Below are 17,963 nucleotides of genomic sequence, written 5' to 3'. Positions count from 1 at the left end.
GAGCAGCTAGAGAAGCCAGGTCTGCACATTGTTCCATGCTCTTTAACCATTACAGTAATTAATCATCAGGGACTCTCAATCCAGCCTCTATGGGGCCAAAGCAAACACTTCATAATCTTCTCTCTTTACATGTAAAAGTTATGAAGCTGCAGAAGGTAGCCTGTCAAGTTCAGGAATTATGTGTTGGCTCCTGGCTTCTCTGTCCATCTGTCAACATAAGTACTGGTCACTCAGCTAAAATATAAAATGAGGCTGTCTCACCTGACAAAAAGTGGAGTCTTTGGTTGTATGTGCATTGAAAGATTGTGAGCAAGAGAAATAAAATCTTTTTACACTACACTTCATTGCACAGAGCTATTTTTGCAGTCTCTGCATTTCCTTCACTACAATAGTCAGCCTTAAAACACAAAAGAAAACAAAGCAGGAGACTTAAGGTGAGTGTTCAGATCTGATTCCTACTGAGGATGTACAAATCTCTTTGAATGAAGAAAGATCCATTATGAACCTCCTTAACCCAATACCCAAATCAAAGCATTTTGGAGGTCCAAGTTTTCTGAGGCTCATGACACAAAACATCTACAAGAAATAGGCCTGGACTATGTAACTTACTGCCACAAGAGAGAACAACCATGGATCTTACAGAACTAACTTCAAAACTCATTTCTTCACCCTAGCTTCAATAATTTTTTACACATGCACGCACACACAACTAACAGCTACCGGCTGCAAAGGAAGAAAGTGACATTACTATTTCTATTTTTAAATTCTTTGGAGGCACTCAGTTCCACCCATTGTTTCATGTTCTCTGTGTATATAAATCTCCCCACTGTATTTTCCACTGAATGCATCCGATGCAGTGAGCTGTAGCTCACGAAAGCTTAGGCTCAGATAAATGTGTTAGTCTCTAAGGTGCCACAAGTCCTCCTTTTCTTTTTTCAGTTCCCATGGTAATGGCGGTCATCAGCCAATGGATAGTTTGAATTAGATTAGATAGAAGAAGCTGCCAGACAACATGAATACTTTTCAGGAGAGTACACGGGACTGATCCAAGAAAGAATGTCACAATATCTGAAAGTCAAAATGTTGACCAAAAGGTGAGAATACGCTATGTTACAATGGGTGGTGGGGGGGTCATACGACTGTTTTTATTTCAATGTGAAATTGGTGAAAAGAGTACAGTTTACAGAAAAAATATTGCACCAGCAATGAAACGTTGCTGAGGATGAAAATAAGTGGCAAAATGTAAACGTGGTAATTGAGAAAGCTTCCCTTGTGTACAGAAAGATAGAATGAAATCTGTTTTCATCTTTTCTTAGTTATGATTAACACAGTTCCCCAAAACATCGCTTTGTGACCTTTATTGCAGACTCAACTTCCTTTGTACTGGAGAGAGATACAGTATGTAATTTACCAAGCAAACGATCTGTGTTGCAACTGTAACAAAACCAGTAGACGGGCTGTTTTCAGAGAGCAAGGGTGCTTCTAGAAAAGGAAGGAGTTAGAGGGGGCTAACTACAGCCCAGCCAAAATTGAGGAGATTTGCAGCTTCCGCAAAGGAAAGACTGTCTCGTGTTGGCCCGATATCTTCGTGCTGAACCAAGCTACACTGGAAGAGATCACAGCTCAAAAACACTATGTCTGGGTGAAAGAAAACCATAGAGTGTATGGAAAAAGAAGCAGGAATCTCAGTGAACACACATGAAAGGCATGTACAGCTGGCAACTTCCACTGATGAAACTAAGACATTAAGTAAGAGTTTAGAGCTCTTGTCTCTATTTAATCGATTTAGCAATTCAGAATTAGTGAAAGCAGCTGAGGGCCTGGGAAAGACTGGGAGGAAATTATGGACTTTCCTTGTCCCCTGCTCCTAAAAAAAAGCCCGTGGTTACTCGGTGAATGCTCTGAATGAAGGAGCCTCTGCACTCTAGCAGGTTGGCAGAGATCTGCAGGAGAAGTCATGCCCCGCATCTGACTGTGAATGCCACTTGCCAGTCCCACTCCATTTTAAGGCCTAAAGATGATGGAACAGCATGTACCTAACCCTGCCACATTCTCTGTATGCGCTGATGAATAGGAAGATGCCACAAGTCATGCTTGTTACCCTGAGGTGTCCTCAGACAGCCAATGGTCTGCCATTCCTAGAGCTAGTTTTTCTCCTGCTGCTCTCCACATCCCATGTCACAGGCTGATCAGACTCACAGCCTTGTAAAGACAGAGCCTTTCCCAACATGACTGGGACTGAGCAGTGCTTGGGTTTCTCTCTCTTGTGGGCTGCTGCCGAGAGCACATGGCAACTGCAGAAATTGCTTAGGGAAGTGACCATTTGGATATAAATCCTTCCTTTGTCTCTTGAGATGAGCATCTTGTCTCCCTGAGATAAATGATCCCTTTAGGGACCTGTTCCAAACCAAGGCCTCCTTTGTAGGATTTCTCCAGTGCTTTGCTCCAGCCAACAATCAGATGAAGAATGGGGAGTCTTTCGGAGTAGGCAGGATGACTGCCTCCTGATTAATAGGGAAAGAATCACCAGGGCCCTAAAGAACCCCAGATGTGTGCAGTGGCAGATGTTGATCTCGTTTCTCCTTTCCATAGGCACAGCTGGAGAAGTAGCTGCAGGCACAGGTTAGAACAGGAAGAGGCCTCATGCTGAGAGTTTCTCCTGCTTTCCTCTTTGAATTGGGATGCAGATCCAAACCAGGATGCCAGCCATGCAGCTATATCGTGGCCTTATGTGATCAAAAGTAGCAGCTGAATCCCATATGGGTGGAACATTCCATCTCCTGTCTCAGAGCTGCAGAAATACTGTGAAAAATGCAGGATGCAAGGCCAGTTGGAGGCAGTAGCTTTCCTTAGAAAGTCCACTTTGTCACAGTCCTGCATGCTGGCAGAGGCCTGCCATCTTCTCAGATACACCACCTTGGCCTCCCGCAAGTCACAGACCTCCCGCCAGATACGTCAAGAAGGGCAGGAGGCAGCTGGCTCCCAAGAGTTGTTTTACTGTTTTTTCTTTTAACCTGGAGCTATAGCAAAGATTACAGCGGAAGGGCAGGGAGGATTCATGCATTTCCAGCAGCACACACAGGGAGCTACTCTGTCCTCTTCCTGGATGTAACCTGTCTGTCTATGCAGGGCTGCTGGGCCCCGCTCCAAGGCAAAGTTAAAGAAATGCCACCTAGAGTCACAAGGGGAGAAATCCTCATGAGTCCTATTGTGCCACAAAGGGGTAGGATTGCCAATCCTCCAGGATTGGCCTGGAATTTCCCTGAATCAGCATTGATCTGCCGATGACCATTGAAAGAAATCCAGGACATTTTAATAGGATATTTTAAGAAAATGACATTACGTCATGTTGCGGGGGGAGGGGGAATCTCCCAGAATAGCTTCATTCAGAGTTGGCAATCCTACAAGGGCGGGGGGGGGGGGGAGAGGGGGAGAGGGAAATGGGCCATGTGCTAATTACCAACAGCAACAGAAAACATAAACACCCTTAGACTGTGTAAGTATCGGGCACAGAGCACTCAGATCCTTTCAGCAGCCAGTCCCCATTTGGCTTTTTCTACCCTGCTTTGATTGATAATGTCATTGACTTCACAGCAACATGGCCCCTTTTACAGAGCAGTGAATATCATTAAAGCCAGGACAAGCCCCCTCTCTTTGATTTTGGCAGCCATTTATTAATTTCCAAGATGGCAGGTGGTTTTAATTTGGGGTGGGGAGGGAGGGGAATAATACAGCAACATTCTCCTAGGAGGATACCATAAAATATTCTCCCAAGAGAAAGTGGCAAATTAATGTTGAGAAAACAGCATCTATAGCAGGTTACCACAACCCAAGCTTGAAGTGGTGACTATTAATACTTGATTAACAATCAATGACATGACTTTTTAAAAAAAATGGTTTTTTAAAAAAAAGCATCAGTGATGTGCTAAGAATTTGTTTGATAAAGGATCTAATTTTGCTGGAGGAACACTAGATGGGTAGGTAGGTAGGTAGATATAGCATTGGAAACATTTCTGAATTGTTTGAAGTATTGCTTTTACTGCAATGTACTTTTCTGCTACAAAGTGAAACTCAGTAAAATGCAGGGCAACAGAAAATGCAGAGATCCTCAGTCCATGGAATAATGTGGCAATAAAACCCAACTATAAAGTTAAATAATTTACCATAAATATCTAAAGCTCTTGAATTATTCCCTACATTAACTGCCTATGTTTAAAATGATCTTTGCATTCACTGTGTCACAGATGGCAACATCAGACAAGAGAGTCCTTGACAAAATCTAGCTGTAATTATTCCTTCCACAGCTGCAGTTATTTTAATGCCTTTTCAGTTAAGCTGAAAGGGATGCACGCATTTTATAAATAAGGGCTTTTAGCCAGTTTGACAATGAAGCATTTGAAATGTACAGAACCCCCCCACCCCCCCCCAAAACTTTCCCTACAGTCTGAAACCGGGACAAACACGTGCAGCCACAGAGTGGCAAGACAACCCTTCCAGGGTGACATTTAGCAATTAAAGCTAAAGTGATACTGACTGTACTGGCTTGAGAGGGTGGTTACCAGCGGCAGAGACACCGTCTAATAATTGCTCTTATTTTGGTGACCAGCTGAAGAGTTATGCCTGTGCTTAGAAGTTGCTCTTCAAGTGCCGAAAAGTCTGTCGGAGACTGACTCGCCGGAGAAGAGCAGGGCTTAAATGTGGTCAAGGCGAGAGACTGCTCAAGAGAGGAGTGTTCAGCTGAAATCAGAGGGTTATTTTGAATTGCTTCATTATCGCTGAGACAAGTGAAGCCTTGTTTAAAGAATAAACTCTCCCACCACAAGCATGGCTGAGGGGCTTGCTGCTTGGTAATAGTTACCAGTGTGCTATATTCCCAAAGCCTGTAAACTGCACACACGTCACCTCTGGCCCAAGAAGTCTGAGTCAGAGGACGTGTAAGAGAATCTAATCCGGTGTCACCTCCTCACTCCTAGACACACGCTGCACCTAGAATTATTATTTGTATCAGAGTGGCACCGAGAGGACACAGCTACGTGCAGGGTCCACTGTGCACACGCACAGGAAGAGGGAGTTCCTGCTCCAGAGAGTTTACAATCTAAATGAGCAAGAAGCACAACCAGGGTAAATTGACTTGCCAAAGATCATCCAGCAGAGCTCGGGATAGAACTCCTGTCTCCCCGCCTAATACCTATCCCCTAGACCACACTGTCCCCCACCTTCTTAGAGTACATACATCAACCAGCTGTGAGTATGTAATGCTGGGTACCACTTTACTCCACGGCTGGTTCTATTCATGTCAGTGGGATTACTCATGCAGTGACATGCTATTCAGAGTGAATGATGGCCCTTTGGCTCTCTGAGACTCACACCCACTTTCCAATGGATCATTTACAACCGTTTGCACATCTTGTCTCTGCGTCAAGGTGCTCCATCCTTTTCTGAGCCTTTGCGCTGAAGGAAGCTTTGCCTCTCCTGTGACACCATGTTTAAAAATAACTTCAGGAAGCTCTGCAAGAACTCAGCTCTGTGCAGCCTTTATTTTCCTGCCTTATTTAAGACTTTTGTGGCTTTAACCAGGTTGTCAAGGCTACTTCAAGATGGGTGTCTATGTACATATCCTTGATAGGCTAGTCTTTAAGGAACTGATTGTTCACAGCTGGGGCTTTAATCTCACTTCCAGAGAATCCACAGTAAGAATGCATGGCTATTCTGAGCAGAAGTTACGCTACATGCATGCTAGTCACTTTGGTCCTGGTGGATGATGAAGCCAGGACCGCACCCTGAACAAGCTGTTTCTCAGATCTCATGAATGCTGACTCAGGATTGTAAAAATGCCGTTTGTTGACTTGAGAGATCATCCCATGATTTAGGACCTGGCGTGCTCTATCAGTCTGTATTTACATGACTATCTGAATACAAATTAGAGCTGGGACAATAAAGATACACTAGAAAACATTCTACCAGTAGGCTTGGCCGATTAGATTAATCTGTAAATGTTGGTAAACATCCATTTCATGACACACGCACACACACATGCACGCACACGCACACCAATGAAAAAATATTTCCATTGACAATCATCAAAATGTACAGATAGGCAATGTAAGAAAAATGCTGCGTGAGAATTTATTAGAAAAAAAATCCAGCGATCTAGACTTTAGAATTAGGCTTGTTACAAATGAGCTAGCGAATGAATAGCGAAAATAAGTAGGGTTTGATTCAAGGATATTTACTTTCTATATTCCGAAATGTGATATTGACAATTTGTATTTTTAATGGTTTATAAAGCTTTAACTTTTTGAACCTCCATGTCTACTATTTAATAATTATCTGATGCCCCCTATAATTCCCATGACTCTGAAAAATTGCACCCGTAAAAATTTTAAAAGCTTAAAAATAAACATCGATATCTGACAAAATTATTTTAAAAAATTGAATTCTGCCAACCCTCTCTAAAATCAATCACCACCATTTTAAAAAAACATCAAGAATAGCAGACTAGTCCTGGGGTGGTTTTTATGCTTTATCCTTATGTACCTCAGAATACCAAGCTCTGTTATTTACGGCTCATTTCCAAACCTGCATGCCCAAAATTAGGTTCCTAGCTCCACCTTTAGGTACCTAAATAAAAGTGGTCCTTGTGTTTCAAAGTCTCTGTACACCTGGAGCTCCCCTCAAAGTCTGTGTGATCTATGGGTGCCGAGCATCTCTGAAATGCAGCCACTTTCGTTTAGGTGCTGGTAGATGGATGAAGAACTTGACGTTAGGATCCTAAAATTAGGGCACTTCTGAGAATCAACCCCAACAACCCAAGGGACTTAAAATCAGAATTCCCATTGACCTTCAGTGGGACTTGTGCTTCTAAATCCATGAGGCACCTTTGTAAATCTCCCCCCTAAATTCACATTTTAGGATTCTGAATAAATGGCCTGATTTTTAAAATGTCTGAGCGCCCAGGAGCTCTATTTCAGTCAAAGAAGGTAACCTTTTCCAAAACATCCAAGTGACATAGGAACCTAATTGAAAGTGACTCAGGCATTTTTGAAAATTTTGCCCAGACTGGGCTGCTCTTTTCAGTTACAAAGGAAGCTAACTTTAGGATTCTAATTTTGAAAATCTCAGGCCTAGGATTAGAAATAAATGAAGTTCAATCCCCTTTAAGTGGAGCCCTCTCACACCAAGTTTTAGCTCAATGTGAACACAGCGGTGACACAACCTAAAAGATTGCAGTACCAGGAGGCCTTTCTACCCTTCCAAGAAAACAAATAGAATTCAAAGAATACGGGCTCAACTGAAGGATTTTCAAAGTGGAATTCCTAGCAAGCTTTGGCAACCAAAGAAGACATCGTGGTCACAGATGCTAACAAACTAGAGAGGGCTGATTAATGAAGGTTATTGTTGGGGAAGCCTGGCTTTCATGGATAACATTGAAAGGCATCAACCCTCAAAGTGTTCGGTGCCACACAATAACAGATTGTGTGCAGTCAGCCTTAGAAAACAAATGTGCTCTCTCTTACACAAGATTACGGAGCATCCATCACTAGCCAGCATTAAATAACAGAAAACACAAGTGTGCATAATTAGCAACACCTGAAATCTAAACAATGAAATGGCAGCTTTGTTTTCTGGGGGCTGGGGTAAAGTGTTTCAATATTTTTTTCCTTCAAAGCACTTCCCCCCCCCAAAAAAATCTTTTACTCTTCTTCCTCTAAACAAGGTATTCTTCTCCAGCCAATGGATTTCTCTGAGCTCAGACAATCCGGCACTCAGCTACATCACTTTGGGAAAGTGGTTTTGTAACTGAAGGTAACGTTTCACTTTGTTTCTCTCTCAGATCTCTGCAGCCCTCACTTTGCTGGGCTAAAGGAGTGCAGCTGTTTTGACTCCCCATTCCCAGGACTAGCAAAGGCTCTTCTGCCAAGATCTACGCTGATCCTCTGATTAGATTTAGACTGTAAATGAAATGTAACCATAGCACTGAAATGGGGAAAACAGGATTTTTGTAAGATACTGTATGCATTACGTTAATAGGCTGCTCAGAAACCACTGCTTGCCGTACAATCCTCTGCAAAAGCCAAGTAGCTGCTACATCACAGATCTGTGCTTATTTTTATCTGCCTACCAAAGGAAACAAGGACATCCATTTCCTTTTGGAAAACTGACACTGCATTTGTCAGTCCATTTGGTTTGTTCTGCAATTCACCCCCACTGAGCAACTGCACCAAATCGAAAACAGAGGTATCCAGATCCTGACTTGGGAAAACAACATCTGCGGCCCTGTGCCGTGTTAGTCCTGTGAATGGCACATAGACCATTTCACAAGGCCCTGTTTGGAGGTGACTTCTGAGGCAGGTTGCTGCCGTCCAACTAAGTCCTTTCCTCTATGCATCAAAGTCCCCCTCAGTTACCCCAGTGCCACTGCAGTGCAGTGACTTCAGAGGGGTTACGCTGGTGGGCCATAAGGGCACGCCATACATTTTATTTGACCTTGCAAGTTCCTTTGCTCTCCAGAACAGTTTTATGGAGTGTGATGGGCAGCTCATTAGACAAAAAAGCAAGTTAAAAATGTCACTTTTTCCACCTTGTTGTTGTTTATTATTATTACAGTATTGCTGAGAGGCCCCAGCCAAGATCAAGGCTCCACTGTGCTGCATGCTGCATGTACACAACGTAAGAGAGTCTCTGCCTGGTAGAGTGTGTAACCTAAATAAATGGGACAGACTAAAAAAGGGGGGAAAGGGAGTATTTTAGCCCCATTTTACAGCTGGAGGGACTGATGCTCAGAGAGATTCAGGGCCTGATCCAATGGCCACTGAAGTCAGTGGGAGTCTTTTCATTCAATTCAATGGCTTTGGATCAGACTCTTTAAACTATCTGTGCACCGGTTCCCCCAGCTGTAACATGGGGATATGAGTTCTCCCGAAGTGCCAGGCCCATGGTCACACAGGGAGTCTGTTTCAGAGCTGGGAAGTGAATTCAGATCTCCTGGATTTCAGCCCAGTGCCTTAACCCTCTCACTTTTTTTTCCAGAAGTATTTATAGAAACAAATTGCTGTATTTTAAACATGCAGACAAACAAATAAACTTATTGGAGTGTAATCATAGACTAGACTTTAAGGTCAGAAGGGACCATTATGGTTGTCTAGTGTGACCTCCTGCAGGCCACAGAATCTCACCCACTGTCTGTCATGGAGTCTCTCTCTCCCCTGACTCTCCCCCCGGTGCCTGAATTTTGAATCTCAGGCTGCAAATCAACAGAGAAGTTTCACTAACATGAATTAAAAACTCTGGCACATTGTGAGACTAAGAGTCTAATGTGAAAGCTTTTGCCATTTTAAAACATGCTTAAATTAAATTCAGGTTTAAAGAAGAAAAGTCACCTGGCCAGATGGCAAGCAGGTGGCCTTACACATGTGCCCCCAAGGGTTCAATTCCGCCTGTCCGACGAAGGCTGGCAGAAGACACAATAATAATGCAAAGGATCCCATTGTTATAATTATTAACTGAAGGAGCGACCTGTGCGGAGTTCTGCCCAGAAGCCGGGACTGGAGATGGTGATGCGGGTTCAGTATTTTCAAGGTTCCCCCATTTGACATGCAGTATTTTGGCCCTGATTCCAACCTCTTCTGGTGTTACCACTGGCACAAAGGGCTGCACAGCTGATGAGACATCCCCTCTGGGAAATGGCCTTACCCACCCTCCAATCAGACCCTCAGCACAGCTGCACGCCCGGGGTGCTGACCAACCCTAACCCTAACAAGCATCAGTGTCTGCTCCACACCTGGAAGGTGTAAAGTAGCAGGAAGCACCCCTGGCTACCCGCTCCATCCCTGGTTCCTGAGCTGAGTTCCGCTCTCCCAGAACCAAACATTGGGGCCTGAGGAGCTGACTGCTGAGGAAAACGCGAGCACACATTCTCATCAGATCAGCCAGAGTTGTGTCGACTGGAAGAAAATCTCCCTGCAATATCACCGCACAAAAGCCCAAATCCCTGATTAAAAACCCAGCCGTAATGTAGTAATATATTAGATATATGCTGCCTCAGAATGATAGTAACAAACGTGCAGCGCGGTAGAGATAGATCACGGGGATCTGACTAGAAATGTAAATGCTCTGGAGCTTATAGTCACCTTTTCAATTAAGTGTCTCAAATAGGGATTTAATTGCGATATAATAGAACACACTATTGTATGTTAGTTAAATACCAAGGGATTATTAAGAGCATATTTTTAAGGTTTTATAGCCCTGCGTCTAGTACGCAGTTGTTCAATCTCAGTAAATACCCATGAAAGTCGAAATTAAATATGTAGTTAAGTATATTTAAGGCACTTGATCCTCAAAATGCCTGTAGCCAAAGCATCTTGGGGTGTAAACTCAATGTCTCACTAGGTGACTATCGAAGGCAATTGTATGGCCTCCACCACCATAGGATCTGAGCCCCTCACAATGTTTAATACGTTTATTCTCACACCACCCCGTCCAGTAGGACGGTGCCATTATCCCCATTCACAGACAGGGAAGTAAAGCACCAAGGGTACGTTACACAGCCTGCAGCGGTGAGCCTCTCAGGTCCACAGACTCGAGCTTGCAGGGCTCATGACGCAGCATGGGCTGGGGCTCAGGGCTGAAGCCTAGAGAGGGGTGCGCATCAGCCTCCCAGCTCCGCCCCACACAACAGCTTAAAAGCACTGTCTACACAGCCATTTGTAGCACAGTAGCATGAGCCCAAGACTGTTGACGTCGGCTGGCAGGCTCCCTGCCGCGGGGTGCCACCTGGTGTGCAGATGCCCTGAGAGAGACTAAGTGACTTGCCCAAGGTCCCACGGAATCTGTGGCAGAGCAGGAATCCAGGGAATGGAATCCAGGAAAGGTAAGAAAGTACTTTTAAATAAAGTCACGTTTAGAAGGAAAGAGAGACATACAAAGCAGAGACAGCAGTAACAAATTATAACATTACTCTGACAGAAAACTCCATTGACTAATTAATCCTATGCTCGTTCTAGCTACGGCATTAGCTACTGATACACCAGTGGCCCAGATCCCCACCCCCATCCCCACCCCAGTGTAGACGAGGTCTTAGAAGCATTTGTCTCTTGCATTCAGCAAACCACAAGAAAGGAGCCCACGACCCCGGAAGGGCAGGGATTAGCTGAACTGTCATCAGGATCAGAGGCATCTCAGCTGGGAGGGGTTTTGCAAGATGGCACTTGGTGAACAACAAGCAGAATGGATGCTGGTAACCATGACAATGAATAATTTAGGAACCACTTAACCTTTCTGTTAAGGTTGATCTAAGCTGCCCGTTGTTTACTGAAACCATGGTCTTATTCCAAAGAGTGATCATCCTGCTCTGGAAATCCCCCACCTGCACTGATGGTTTAAGGCTGGCTGCATTTGCTACCCAGAGACCTATGTCTCCAGCAAGGATGGGCCCAATTCAGAGAGGAACACAATGAGAGGGCTCTGCAAAGGCAGGGGCAAGCCAATGGGGAAGATTTTGACATGTGCCCTTCTGAGTCCAGCTGCTCGCAGCCCATGAAGGAAAGAGTGTGTGCATGACAGCTCATTCGGCTCCAGTGGGCACGTGCCCCCTTGTCCTGATCAGGATGGGCTCCCGCAAAATACACCAAGGAAGGGGACCAAATTACGTGCTCTCGCTACAGCTGGAATAGGATCGGAATTGTGCTAGGTGAAAGTCATTGGCAGGGAGGGGCAGTTTGCAGAGATTATAGAACTAGGGCTGATCCCACGTCATGGAGCAGGGGGCACCCTAAATGGGATGCCCCCAAGATTCTCTCCTAATCCACCCCTACTCCTATGCCAGGAGAGCTGCAATCGATGTGGGCATGCATGCGCTAGAGGAAGTCTGGGTGAAGATTCCCAGTCAGACAGGAGGAAGGAGGCACCTGTGACAGGTCGCAAGCAGAGCTGTGATAAAAGGAAAGATCTGCCAAGGCTCCCAAGTCCTCACTGCCCATCACTTGATGCAATTCACACACCATCTTCCAGGGCTGGGCAGCATAGTGCATGTAACCCGATACTCAATGCATGTTACATTCAACAGAGGATGCATTTATGTGACAGCAGGAATTGAACCAGGAGCATTGGCAGCTAAGAGCTTGTATCAGGGGGCTACAGTCACACTAGCAAACACAGATAGAGCTGGGCCTGCATAGAACTGAGGCCCAGTGACTGGAATAATCCATTCCAAGAATCAAGGCAATTCAAGAAAAAAAATGCAAATACTTTTCAGTTTCTGCTGGGAGGGAAAGCGGAGACTAAAAGCCTTGAAATTCTAGCACATGCATCTCTCGGACTCCTCCTAAATGGTACTGCCCATCATTTACATGCACTCTCTCCTGTATGAAAAGATCCACAGGTAATTTCAAAGGGCATTCTATTATTAACTTATATTTGTCTGTGACATGCATAATTATGTCTGGGAGACTGCCACCATGTCGCGCCTCTACAAACAATTTAATGGAAAATTCAATTTGCAGAAATACAGTAAATGTGGCATTTCAGGGGGAGCTCACCCTGAGCTGTTGTGCTTGCCAGACTTGCTCCCGCCACAGCTGAGAAGGGCGCGCCTGAGCAGTTCAGCCAAAAGGGAAAGATGAGGAAAAGGCAGCTGAGCTTAGAGTCCAGGGCTGCTTCAGGCAGCCTTTTCACACGCTGTCTGTTCTTTGCAAAATCGCATGCAAGCTGGCAGCAAGAGCTGCAGGTTTCTGGGGACAGCTTTTAGCATAGCAGGCCCCAGTGGAATGAGGGCTCATGAGGAAGGATTAGGCTCTCCAAAAACACTGGTATGTAACTTGTATGAACTATAAGGTGGGTAGAAAGCTGGCTAGATTGTCGGGCTCAACGGGTAGTGATCAATGGCTCCATGTCTAGTTGGCAGCCGGTATCAAGTGGAGTGCCCCAAGGGTCGGTCCTGGGGCCGGTTTTGTTCAATATCTTCATAAATGATCTGGAGGATGGTATGGATTGCACTCTCAGCAAATTTGCGGATGATACTAAACTGGGAGGAGTGGTAGATACGCTGGAGGGGAGGGATAGGATACAGAAGGACCTAGACAAATTGGAGGATTGGGCCAAAAGAAATCTGATGAGGTTCAATAAGGATAAGTGCAGGGTCCTGCACTTAGGATGGAAGAACCCAATGCACAGCTACAGACTAGGGACCGAATGGCTAAGCAGCTGTTCTGCGGAAAAGGACCTAGGGGTGACGGTGGACGAGAAGCTGGATATGAGTCAGCAGTGTGCCCTTGTTGCCAAGAAGGCCAATGGCATTTTGGGATGTATAAGTAGGGGCATAGCGAGCAGATCGAGGGAAGTGATCGTTCCCCTCTATTCGACATTGGTGAGGCCTCATCTGGAGTACTGTGTCCAGTTTTGGGCCCCACACTACAAGAAGGATGTGGATAAATTGGAGAGAGTCCAGCGAAGGGCAACAAAAATGATTAGGGGTCTGGAACACATGACTTATGAGGAGAGGCTGAGGGAGCTGGGATTGTTTAGCCTGCAGAAGAGAAGAATGAGGGGGGATTTGATAACTGCTTTCAACTACCTGAAAGGGGGTTCCAAAGAGGATGGCTCTAGACTGTTCTCAATGGTAGCAGATGACAGAACGAGGAGTAATGGTCTCAAGTTGCAGTGGGGGAGGTTTAGATAGGATATTAGGAAAAACTTTTTCACTAAGAGAGTGGTGAAACACTGGAATGTGTTACCTAGGGAGGTGGTAGAATCTCCTTCCTTAGAGGTTTTTAAGGTCAGGCTTGACAAAGCCCTGGCTGGGATGATTTAACTGGGAATTGGTCCTGCTTCAAGCAGGGGGTTGGACTAGATGACCTTCTGGGGTCCCTTCCAACCCTGATATTCTATTCTATTCTAACCAGAAGTGATGTAAAGCAGGCGAGACACAGTCCCAAACCCACGAGCTCCACTTCAGGACACATCCTGTTCTAGTCTCATTAGATCCCAGCTCCCATCGTTTTAGTTCGTCAGCTCCCATAAACTCCTCCAATGCTTTGTCTCTGCCCTGGATGCTGAGTCTGTATTCTCACCAGTTAAGCAGACTCCATTCTTGACTTTCCTAATTATTATTTATTTGTATTACAGCAGCATCTCGAGCCCTCATGCTTGGCACTGTTCAGTCACATAGTAAGAGACCATCCCTACCCCAGACATCTTAGTCTAAGTAGATCAGACAGATGACAGGTGGGAAGAGTATAAGGCTGTTATGCCCACAGTATGGATGGAAAACGAGAAACTAGGGGACTTGTCCAGGGCTGCGTGGAGATTCAGATGTAGACCTGGGACTTGAACAAGGTCACCTGAGCCGCAGTTTAGCGTATTGAGCTTGGACCAGACCCTCCTCCTGTCATTGCTCCCTTCTATTCGTAGGTCATGATTTCTTTGCCCTGCTTCGGATTCTCAGCACCTCTGCAGGGCGACTCCCCCAAGGGCCCAATCCAGAGTGCTACAGCCCAGCCATTCAGCCAAATGCCTCATCCAACAGAGAAGTTCAGAAATGTGAGACTTTTAGGTTCCATCTTGAGCTGACAAGAAAACAGTGCCAAGTCTTAGGGCAGCATTCAAAGCCAGCCAGAGAAAAAGCCACTGCTGGACTTTCCAAAGTTCCTTCTATTCCTTCATTAAAAAAATTAATCAGCCCAGCAAATCTGCTCAGCTTCATTATTTGGCAAGTAATGCTAGTAAAGAAACTCAGAAATCTGACCCTGCAGCATCCAGTTATGCTGTAAAATTAATGAGAAAGTGTTTAGGAACATGAATAATCCGTGTTCTCCATTAGAGTCAGTAAGCAGCAGTTATTGCTGCTTAAGGAAAAACTGCACACACACCCCAGCTAGCATCCCTTTGAAATGAGTCATTGCTAATGTCCAGTTTTTGTCAATTGAAAGCCCAATTGTCAACTGAAAGCCCAGAGTGGTTAACCCTTTAACATACTGATTGTTCTCCATGAAAATGACTGATTTAGAAGTAATTATTGCTATTATATATTGAACGTAATGGTATATATCAGCCATAAAAATGTAAAAAAACCTCTCAAGTAGCATGGGCTGCGGAGGAAAAATCGTTAGTCCCCTAGTGAGTTTACAAGTAATTTGCAACCAATAAAAATGCAAAACCACATTTTGTTGGGTAATAATCATAAATAATCCTTGGGCAAGAAATTTTTTCAAGACTCACAAGTCCACTCCCTTGATGGCAAGGTTTATTATCCTGGTTTCTCTGTGTTTCCTTTCAAAATGCATCTGTCGTAACAATTTATGAATTACAATCCTGTTGGCATAAACTTTCATTTTTCATATGGAAATTGGTTTTCCACCAACACTCACAAGGCACAAAAAGCCATCTAGCCACACAAAGTGACCTTAATAATAATGCAGTCAAAAATATATATATATCAAACCAGTGGGCAAACACTAAATATAGATGGTCAAACTGTTGCTGGGGAAGGGAAACAACCCAAGTCAAATCTATTTGAGATGCAGGTAGGCGTATTTTATGCTGTGTAGCCAATATGGCATTGTTTTAAAATGATTAGCAGTCTCATCCAAACTGAAGTGACCTTTTGAATTCTTTAAAATACAAGGAAACCTACTAACTGCTTTGCTTCCCAACACCAGCTACAGGGGAGGCGATGCACAGAAAAGCCAGAGGGAAGGAGACACTTGAGGTCAGACATTTTAGTGGCTTTAGTGAGAATTAATTTGTTCAAAAATAGCAAAGATCTCTGGCCATTTCAGGCATGATAACAACTCTGCCATGCATGTGTACAAAGGACTGCAGCCTCTCAAAAACCAACATTGGCCTCTTGAAACTCACATCAAGGTCAAAATGCAAGGCATATTTGCAAGGAATTTTACAACTGAAAACTGGCCAAATAAACCTCCGATATAGCGCTAGCCCAGCCCGTCAGCCTGCGGTTCAACCCCATTGAATCACTCCTGTCTGTTAGAGAACATCTTGTCTAATTCCTGGTCTTTACCTTCAGGGCCAGAGCCCTGGAGGGTTCCCACAGATAAGACTCCCACTTAAGATATGAGTTTCCCCTGCTTGAGCAGTGCAGGGTTTCAGTTGGTCTGCTTGCTAAATATGTCTAATAATCATTAATGGATTTTTCTCACCCATCTCTATTTCTAAGAGTGAGATTTATCTTACTTAGAGTGGGTTGAAATATTTTGTGAATTATTTTGGAAACTGTTCACAAAAATGTCTCTGCTGTTTTTCAACCAACTAGAGCAGTCAAGGGCGTTTTTTTTTTAATTTAAAATTTCAATACATTTTTTGTGAAACTTTCCCCTGCCATTTCTAAAGAGCCCAGTTTTCTCCCATATATTATATGCTGTGCCCCAGGAACTATGTCTCAACATTAAACATGTTATATGTTTAGATGCCAGAATAACAGGCATTTTAGTGCCAAGGATAGATAAATTGTTAGATAATTTAATACATGTACAGAATGGGGCCAAAATGGATACATGGTGCCCCTTTTAGAGTTGGGGCCTGTCTACATTCAGGAACTTTGCATTGATATACTTATACTGGTGCATTATATGGCCACAAACCATTAATGCAGATGCATATGGATTTACACAAAAGCCTTGTTAATTACCCTTTCTGCACGGGTGCAACACACTCTAGTAAATTACTGATTTTGCACTAGAACAGCACATCCACCTTAGGTTTCAGAGTAACAGCCGTGTTAGTCTGTATTCGCAAAAAGAAAAGGAGTACTTGTGGCACCTTAGAGACTAACCAATTTATTTGAGCATGAGCTTTCGTGAGCTACAGCATCTGATGAAGTGAGCTGTAGCTCACGAAAGCTCATGCTCAAATAAACTGGTTAGTCTCTAAGGTGCCACAAGTACTCCTTTTCTACATCCACCTTAGGCGTTTGGACTGGTGTTGCTCTTTTTCCTGAGCCCTTTTTCCTGAGGATTCCCATCAAGTGTCATGCCAGATAATTCACTTGGGTAAAAGGGCTGGCTGTTCCCACCACACCCCAGCCCCTGAAACTAGGGCCATGCACAGTGACAGCCCCTAGCATCAGAGCAATGAAAACTGAAGGTCATTTCCAGGGAGACTGGAGGATTGCGATTTACTACTGTCCATGGTGCTGACCAGTCCTACTGCATATCAAAACCAGCGCTCTATTGTAGAAGTTGGTAGCATGATTACAGCCATTGCTGTAAGGATTACTGTGCTTTGAATTAATGATCTCCAGAAGAAAAATGATTTCATACATCTGGTATTGTCATCTCCATTCTCTGCACTTGCAACAGTGATAACTGACATTGCAATAATTAGCCCAGTTCTTGTCCATGTTAGTTGCTTGTCCGAGAAAATAGTGATACTGTATCGACATGGCTACTTTTAAGCCTATTCTATTTCCCTGCATCTATGAACAAAAATCTTGACCAGCTACTAAGAAAGCAGATGGATCCAATTTATTCTTTCAACAGGAAAAAGGAGAGATTGTCCAAGACTTAAGCTGTATTAATTTCTTCTCTCTACTTTTGAGGCATGAGGTTGACGAATAGAGTTTGGATAATTTGCAAAATGAGGATTTGAGTGGATGGCATTTGGGGAATTCTAGTGGAATGAAAGTGAGGCTAATATTTAAGCAAGACTAAATCCCAACAACTGTCACGTGGCTTTCCTGTGGCTTGTTTGTGTGGCTCAGCTGTTGTCTCAAGCAGGACGGGGGGAAAGTGTCAGATTCTTGGAGAAAGAGAGAGAGAAATTTAATTAGGTTAGAATTGCCTCCACCAAGAACTAAAATTAAATGTGAATTCATAAGGTAAAGCATTATGGATAATGATATGCAAATCGGGTTGGGTTAGAGATTTGAGTATACTATTGCTCTCCTTCTAATTGGGAGAAATAGATCCAGTCACAGAAGCCTCAGCACTCAAAATGTAATATAGTATTGC

At 44.1% G+C, this 17,963-nt stretch overlaps 1 protein-coding gene across 4 annotated transcripts in view; it reads right to left on the bottom strand.

Moving 5' to 3' along the window:
* GRIK3 (glutamate ionotropic receptor kainate type subunit 3) overlaps window positions 1–17,963 on the bottom strand; it is a 237,257-nt gene that overhangs the window by 198,135 nt on the left and 21,159 nt on the right. The window lies entirely within an intron of this gene.

The sequence above is a fragment of the Lepidochelys olivacea genome (genome assembly GCF_965140295.1).
Source record: "Lepidochelys olivacea isolate rLepOli2 genome assembly, chromosome: 19".
NCBI lineage: Eukaryota > Metazoa > Chordata > Testudines > Cheloniidae > Lepidochelys > Lepidochelys olivacea.
This window is presented reverse-complemented; position numbering and strand designations above follow the sequence as displayed.